The 7,500-nt window shown below is 34.5% G+C and overlaps 2 protein-coding genes across 2 annotated transcripts in view; one reads left to right on the top strand and one right to left on the bottom strand.

Annotated features, from left to right (window-relative positions):
• The window catches only part of LOC113820063 (putative RNA exonuclease pqe-1), a 28,936-nt gene extending 26,461 nt beyond the window's left edge, over positions 1-2,475 (top strand). Inside the window, exon 17 of the mRNA XM_070145365.1 lies at positions 1-2,475. This exon is cut by the window's left edge and continues 197 nt beyond it. The gene's annotated coding sequence lies outside the window, so the exon portion shown is untranslated.
• A 3,872-nt stretch (positions 2,476-6,347) lies between these two features.
• LOC113820067 (V-type proton ATPase subunit S1) overlaps positions 6,348-7,500 on the bottom strand; it is a 23,691-nt gene continuing 22,538 nt past the window's right edge. Inside the window, exon 10 of the mRNA XM_070145366.1 lies at positions 6,348-7,500. This exon is cut by the window's right edge and continues 288 nt beyond it. The gene's annotated coding sequence lies outside the window, so the exon portion shown is untranslated.

The following is a 7,500-nucleotide window of genomic DNA, read 5'->3' as shown; positions in this document are numbered from 1 at the left end:
TTTTACTCATATATGAAATTAATGTTACATGTTTACACATGGTTGTTTGTAACTATATAATCTAGGAAATTTATTACATGTAAAGTCCAATCTGGGCAAATTTGGTTTTCTTCTTTCTTTTTTAGTCCATGAAAAAATAAAAATTGCTAGTTTTTCTACTTAACAGATATTAGGGTTACAGAATCTTTTGCAATGGTTATTAAGCAATTGCCAAAAGTTCTGGGATTTGAAGCAATAAGGAGTTTCACTTTGTATCAGTCACATTATAAATAATCAAAGATTTTTGTTTTTAAAAGAACAGCAACTTTATTAAGAATTACAGTGTAACAAGTTTATAACTTTTGCAGTCTGTAGAAAGAATGGAAAAAAGTTCCACAAAAAATCATTTTGATGAATGAAACAGATGAAGTACTCACACATTGGAAATTAAAGCATTCCTTTATATGGTATGTAATGTGTATACTGTATAGTTTGTGGCAGCTACATTCATATTTGATATGTTTTTTTTGCAACTTTAGCATCATGTATCTTAAACCAAAGGATGTAATTTTACTCTATTTAATTTTTCTTTAGAATAAGATTCAGTGTTTACTGTTTATGTCTTTGATACTGTAACCAATGTAATCCCGAAAGCCTGACTGATTGTACAGACATACATGTCTGCCTCAAACCCATGCACTGATGAACAGAAGTCCGCATTCAAAATTAGCAACAATTTTTTTTTTCTCTCTCTCATGTGTTATATGGTTTTATTTCAAGATATATCAAATTATTTTTACTTTGGTCAAATTCAAAGAAGGATCTGATTTTTATTTCACTTCCAGGTTGAAGATAAATCAATATGGGGTTGGAATTACAATTTGAAAAGAAGTGAGATTTAACTTAATTTAAAGAGAGACTGGAAGAGTGAAAGTAGAAAAGGGAGTAGGAAAGAGTGAGGAGAGAAAAGCAGAGAGCAGTAAAAAAAATTATAATAAAAGAGCCTAGATAAAGTCAATGAGAGACATTTACATAAAATAAAGCAAACACCAAGGGTATTTTACAGAAATCAAGTGGAAGAGGAAGAAGGAAAGATCCGGATTATTAATGAATAAGTGATTGTATGAAAGCAGGTGATATTGCAATCTTGTATGGTTTCTGATCTTGCATGGAAGCAACATTACTTGGCAATGAAGCACCGGATATGGGTGATTTCTCTCTTGAAAATGTAAAATATCTTTGGCTCTAGAAGCATGTGCCTGATATAACTAAGGTTATTTTTTGGTTGAATTAAAGCAGGGTAAGTCTTTTTGTTCTTGTTAGAATGGTCATGTTAGTGTCCATATATGTAGAAATAGTTCACTGGGAAAATTGATTGTTAACAGAGCATTCAAGCTTATTTTATTTATGTTATTAAATTTTCAGCTTGAATACATTTTCTTTTATCATATTTCTCTAATAGCATTTATTAAGATGATGAGTCACCATGACTGGAAGAGAGAATGGCAGAAATGAGGATTAGTAGCAACTTGAGTTATCACACTGTCATGTTATCAAGTAAATGCAGTAGAAATTTGTTCTTCTAATTTTACAAAACAAAATTTGGTTTTTGATTGCTTTACCACAGCTATGTAAAGACATGGGTGATATTTTTTTAAAAGCAAGACTTATCTGAGAAATTCAGTTGAAACAAACAAAATCACAGTATATATAGGTAATAAACATAACTTAAGCAAGATGAGATATTAAAGAAGGTAACCAATGTGGAAACATCAGATTTTTTTCTGTATACTGATCTACTTTCCATTTCTGTTTGTTTAATATAACATTATTTTGCTGTTGATCAGGAAATATGAATATCATTGAATCCTAAAAACAGTTAGCATAATTATATCAAATAGTTTAGAAGGCACCTTAATTATGCTATTTTACAGTGCATTATGTTTAGGTAATTATGAATGTTTTAGAAAGTTCAACAAAGGGCATTGAGTAAAGAGTTGTAATTGATTTTTTTTAATGTGTTAGGGGGGAAAATTTCCCTTTCTTTAATCTTATCTACATGGTTGATATGGTGCTGACTCATAGTTTCCCTTAATCAGGTATCTCCCCCCCCCCCCATCAAGTATTTCAGGTTTTGGAAGTATGAAACATGCTGTAATAAGGTTCTACTGCAGATTTAATGAAAGATAAAACATCACAAGTGTTGGAAGATACAAGTATTAATTTGTAATGATGAATGTAAGGAATGGTTTGAGCACTTAATGTAAGGTGTCAGTTGAATGCTACATATACGGGATACCAAATCATAGCAATTACTACATGATACATTAACAATGGTACAAACAGGATGTACATTCTTTCATTCTTATTATTTTTCTATTTGAATAGTACACATTTAGCTATATTGGTTCCCTAGCTCTAGTCAAACTACTGTGCTTCTTTGTGAATTATTTCAACAGCAATAAAATGTAAAAGCTCCATTCTATGGGGAAAAAATCTTATTTGATACCCTTCAGTTTCCTTCATGATAAGACTGATTTTAGGATATTCTCTTTATCTACAGTCCCTTGAAAACATTACTTTAATTCATAGGAATTAAGACCAAAAAAAATAAACACTGCAGCCAATAAGGAGATTTTAAATCTTATATTAACCGTTATACTTCCAAATAGTTCAGAATGAATGTAAAGTTGGGATTTGGCATATTATATTACATTAAATTGGAAGAAAACAGTATTTATATACATATTACAACTGCTTTTGAAGGAATTAAATGAGGATGGAATGACTACCATCTCATTTCATATTTCCCTGTTTAGCAGTAAGCCATATATGTGAGGCCCCATACCCCAGCTCCTAATAAGGAGCTCAGCTCAATGATTTCAGACCTTTAAGGCCATAATAGATCATCTCTTGTATATGCAACATTAAGCCCTTATTTGGTTATTGGAAATTCATTAGCTTACCCTGATTTTCATCATAAATATGACAGGCCCTTCAACAACCTCAATGGAAGGTGGTATTTTAATGTGTGTCAGTCATACCAGTTCCATTGAAAATGAATATTAAATTTGTTGTATGTGTAGTATAAGCAATAAATTCCAAGGAAAATGATATCATTTTATCATCTAAGTAAATAACACAACCAATTTTTGGATGTCTCATGTGAGATGTTTTTAACTGCTTTTTTTAACGTGTAAATTAACCCAATGTCGACGGGAAAATGGTGCATTCCCTTTGGCAATGCTTGGCTAAATGTTTTTGCACTTGGATGGTTCTGCCAATGCTTAGCCACAAAGGAGTCAATTAGTAGATCACTTTTCCTTGAAAAAGTGGGAAAACGCTTTTTTTTACTAATGCTATCAATATTGCCACTGTTATTTTTTTTATAAACTTCAGAATTACTATATTGTTACTAACATTACTAACAGCAGTATTAAATATTAGAAAATATTATCGAAAATCAAGGAAAAGGGTAAACAGGTCAGACATAGTTCACATGATTGTCTCATTGGTGACAGTACTTGTGGAGCCATCTGTTTGTAAAAACAATTACTAATTTCAACACACACAAAGGACAATGGCATGTACGTACATGCCATACCTGGTGGCTTTGGGTTAATTTCACTGACAGCATAACATACTCAAAAGAGATATAAACAAAGTTGTAGGTGTGATAAACATAATATAAAATCAAACTGAAATGTTTGCATAAAGTGTTAACCCCCTTGGAAAACTTGGATGCTGTGAACCTACCCCTTTTCCATCCACAAATGGCACCCCTGCTATAGATAAGAAGACCTTGCAATGATTACACTTTTCACTAATTGTGCTACATTAATGAACACCTTTTCCAGTGGCTCTGCCTTTGGTAATTGAAGTATGATGGTATTGAGACGGATTCATTCGGCTTCATGTCCTGTGTACACTCCTATCACCATGAGCACCATGTCCTATGTCAAACTCATTTCCACAGCAGAAAACTGTTCCCAGTTAGGTTTACATTATGTGTTGTACTGGTTGGCTTCTATATAAGCAAGCTAGCTACAAGATTTACGTTGACCCTCTTGCTCATGAGTATTTACCAATAATGAGAACAACTTCCTTTGGGGCTTTGCTAGGTCCCAAAGGTTGAGGATCATTAGCAGCCACTTATCCTCTCAACATGGCTCTCACTTCCTAGAAAGTGGAGAGAAGACAAGGTTAGAGAAGAGAAGGAAAAGGAAGGGGAGAAAAGAAAAGACTGCAAAGTTTGTTGAGCTAAGGGGTGAGGCCTCCATTTGTCACTTACTTAAGAATACCTTATTTTGATGTACTAAAATATACTGAAGATGCAGATTGTTTACTTACTGCCAATTCATTATTATAAATTAGTTCATAGCTTCTTATTGTGAATAAATGATTGAAAAAGTAAAGTTCTAGACTTCAAAGGTCAAATAGCACTATGGTAAAGTATTGTGTTGAAAACGGAAAAAATTAGTTAACAATTAAGATAAAATTTATTAGATGTCAAAGGTTGTAGAGTGCTATAGATAGTATGGCAATGAAAAGGGGTACAGAGGGGATAGCATATGCATATGGAGAAGGGGAGGATGGTGTGTGTTGGGAGAGAATAGGAGGAAGTGGGGAACTTGAGGATGATGATGGATACCACCAATTACTTTAAATATAGGGGGAATAGTGGGAATAGAGAGATTGGTGGGTGGATGAGGGAGTGGAGTGTTTTCTTGGGTCATGTTTAGGAAGCTGTGGATATCTTCAAGAGTTTCTGGAAGGGAATCACAAAGTATTGATTCAACGTGGCTGAGCCAAAGAGAGTACTCAAAAGGTTTGCAAAGGTGGAAGCAGTAGAATGACGAGGGCAGGAGGAAGATAGGGTGGTGTGGAGTAAGGTAATACTGTGGGGAGGAGGACAATAAGGATAAAGAATAGTGCAATGAAAAACACAATACTGTGTTGATAATATGGAAGAAAAACCCACAATGCACAAACTAGATTTATTGAGGAAAGTGAGACAACAGTTTTGGAACCGTCCTCAATTCCATCTCAGGGTCTGAAGAGGCAAGGGAGAGTAAGCGGTATAAGAGGGAAAGGAGGAGAAGCACTCGGGAACCACAGGGCAGGTGAGGACAGAAGAACGGAAGTGAAGGGAGGTCAGATCAGGTCTAAGGATCAGGCGGTCTATGTGACGGGTGACAGGCATAAGGGAGGAGACGAAGGATGTGGGAAGCGAGAAGGCTGTCGGCAGGAGAGAAACCGCTGTTCAAGTTGAAATTGGGCAGCAGCTTAATCAGAGAAGATTCCACCAGTCTGCGGGCATGGACATCAGCGGAGGGGAAGAGAATGCGTGCTGCTTTCCAGTCCATCTGATGGCCAGTGTCCCACTGATGGCAGAAGAGGTCGTTGTTGCTATGTCCCCTGGATCTTTTACCGCTTACTCTCCCTTGCCTCTTCAGACCCGAAGATGGAATCGAGGATGATTCCAAAACTGTTGTCTCACTTTCCTCAAAAAATCTAGTTTGTGCATTGCGGGTTTTTCTTCTATAAAGAATAGTAATAAAGGGAGAGCAGACAATGAAGAAGACTGCAGTAGGAGATGGAGTGAAGAATGGAGAGAGAAAGATGTGCATTCTGATGGTTGAGTAAATAATCTGGCTGGGTGGTTTGGAATGGATAGAGATATCAGTAACCATCAAGGAGGGGATATTAGAATCAGTGGTCGGAGCCATGGTCAAAGAAGAGGTAGGGGTCAGGCAACCAATGAAATCAAATTTGGATAGGCTAGTTGATGGAGCAAGCCTTAATGCCCCTAATAAGGCCCTAATAAGGATAAAAGATCTTCATTAGTAACCATGATGAGCCTGAAACACGTATAGAAAAGAAATGGTCTACCCCTCAAGGTCCCTACAAAGGTTAAGGGCTAGATAATTAAACAAGGGAATACCGGAGGCTGTTCATGATTGACAAAGCCTGCCTTTCATCCTTTCAGCATGGCTCTCACACCTTAGGAAGTGGACAGAAGAAAGGATAGAGAAGGGAAATGAAAGGGTGAGAAGAAAATACCATGCAAAATTAGTTGAGGCAAAATTAGGGGTAATCTCCTACATTGGCTGGATAACCCCCCCATGACAACAAGCAAGGAATTTGGGGGATAATTGTATTTTAAAAATTGTGGCCAAGAAAAAAAAATAGCTTCTTTGGTTTAAGTAAAGCCTTTTTGCAATAGATATGGTAAGCAACTAAAGCTGTGAGGCAGTAATTCAGAATATATATATCCTTATAAAAAAAAAAAAAAAAAAAATCTCCTTAACTTCAATTCCTTACTTGCTTACTATCCAATAATCATCTGAGGGGTAAAAAAAAGGACATTATCCATAATACCTTTAATTTAAAACACAACTGTACAGTACATATAATACACAGTATAACACAATACAGACAAGCTAATAATTGTGCACATTATAACAGTCAAGATTGTATGGAATGTAGTGCATATTAATACTTTGTTTCCTCATACATATTTTCTTTACACATCCTCTTAGTATAACTTACATTTCTTAAGGAGAAAAATGAAATCCTGGGACTATATATACACTATAATTTGAATATATTTACATGATCATAGACTACCAGCCACACAAAGAAGAGGAGTATCATGTTCATAATCATTTAGATTACTACTTGCAGGATCACGCTATGAATTTAATTTCGTCCAGCAAAGCATTAATGTTGAAAATATTTCTTCAAATTTCAGAATTACTCTATTCCACTATTAAAGACATTCAACCAAAATAGTAAAGCAACACTTACAACCTGATAATCACATCAAGTGCTATTTTTCATTCTGTTTATTTTTTAACACCTACTGTCTTTGTGCATATGTAATTAGCTTCATGTAATTTAGGACACCTAGAAATCTACAAAAATCTTTCTAGAAAACAGATACTCTTCGAAGAATAACTTTAATTTAACAATATTATATTGATATCAATAATTTGATAACCAGCTCTACATTACCAAACTTGGGAAAAAAAATTGCCATGTCTCTAATAATGCTTGTTCTGAATACTTTTGAATAATTCATTATCCTCATATTATTGAAATGGTAAACACACCCACAAACATCCACATCCATTTCCCCTACATGCAAATATGGAATTTCATATCTAAGGTTAAGTCACTAAATCACTATATCATTTATGGTCATGATCAATTCTATTGTACAAGAACTGGCCGGTTAAACCATACAAGTAAGATTTGTTTTTGCTGAAATAAATATTCATAAATACTTTTAAATTTATGCCTAATTATAAAGTGAAAGGTATAAAACCCACTCTACTGCATTTACCATTCACAGACTTTAAATAAACAAGTGTACAAACTAACATATGCAATAAACTGTTTAACCTGCTGTTATAAAATGGTTTAGTAAATCTGATTGATACCTTGCCAGCCCTCGTATATTCAATTACATTATTTATTCATGAAACATCTAGCTCAAACAAAGACTGAATTTAACTT

This window comes from Penaeus vannamei, chromosome 33 (assembly GCF_042767895.1).
Source record: "Penaeus vannamei isolate JL-2024 chromosome 33, ASM4276789v1, whole genome shotgun sequence".
Taxonomy (NCBI): Eukaryota; Metazoa; Arthropoda; class Malacostraca; order Decapoda; family Penaeidae; genus Penaeus; species Penaeus vannamei.
The sequence above is the reverse complement of the archived record's forward strand: the minus strand, read 5'-3'. Positions and strand labels throughout refer to the sequence as shown.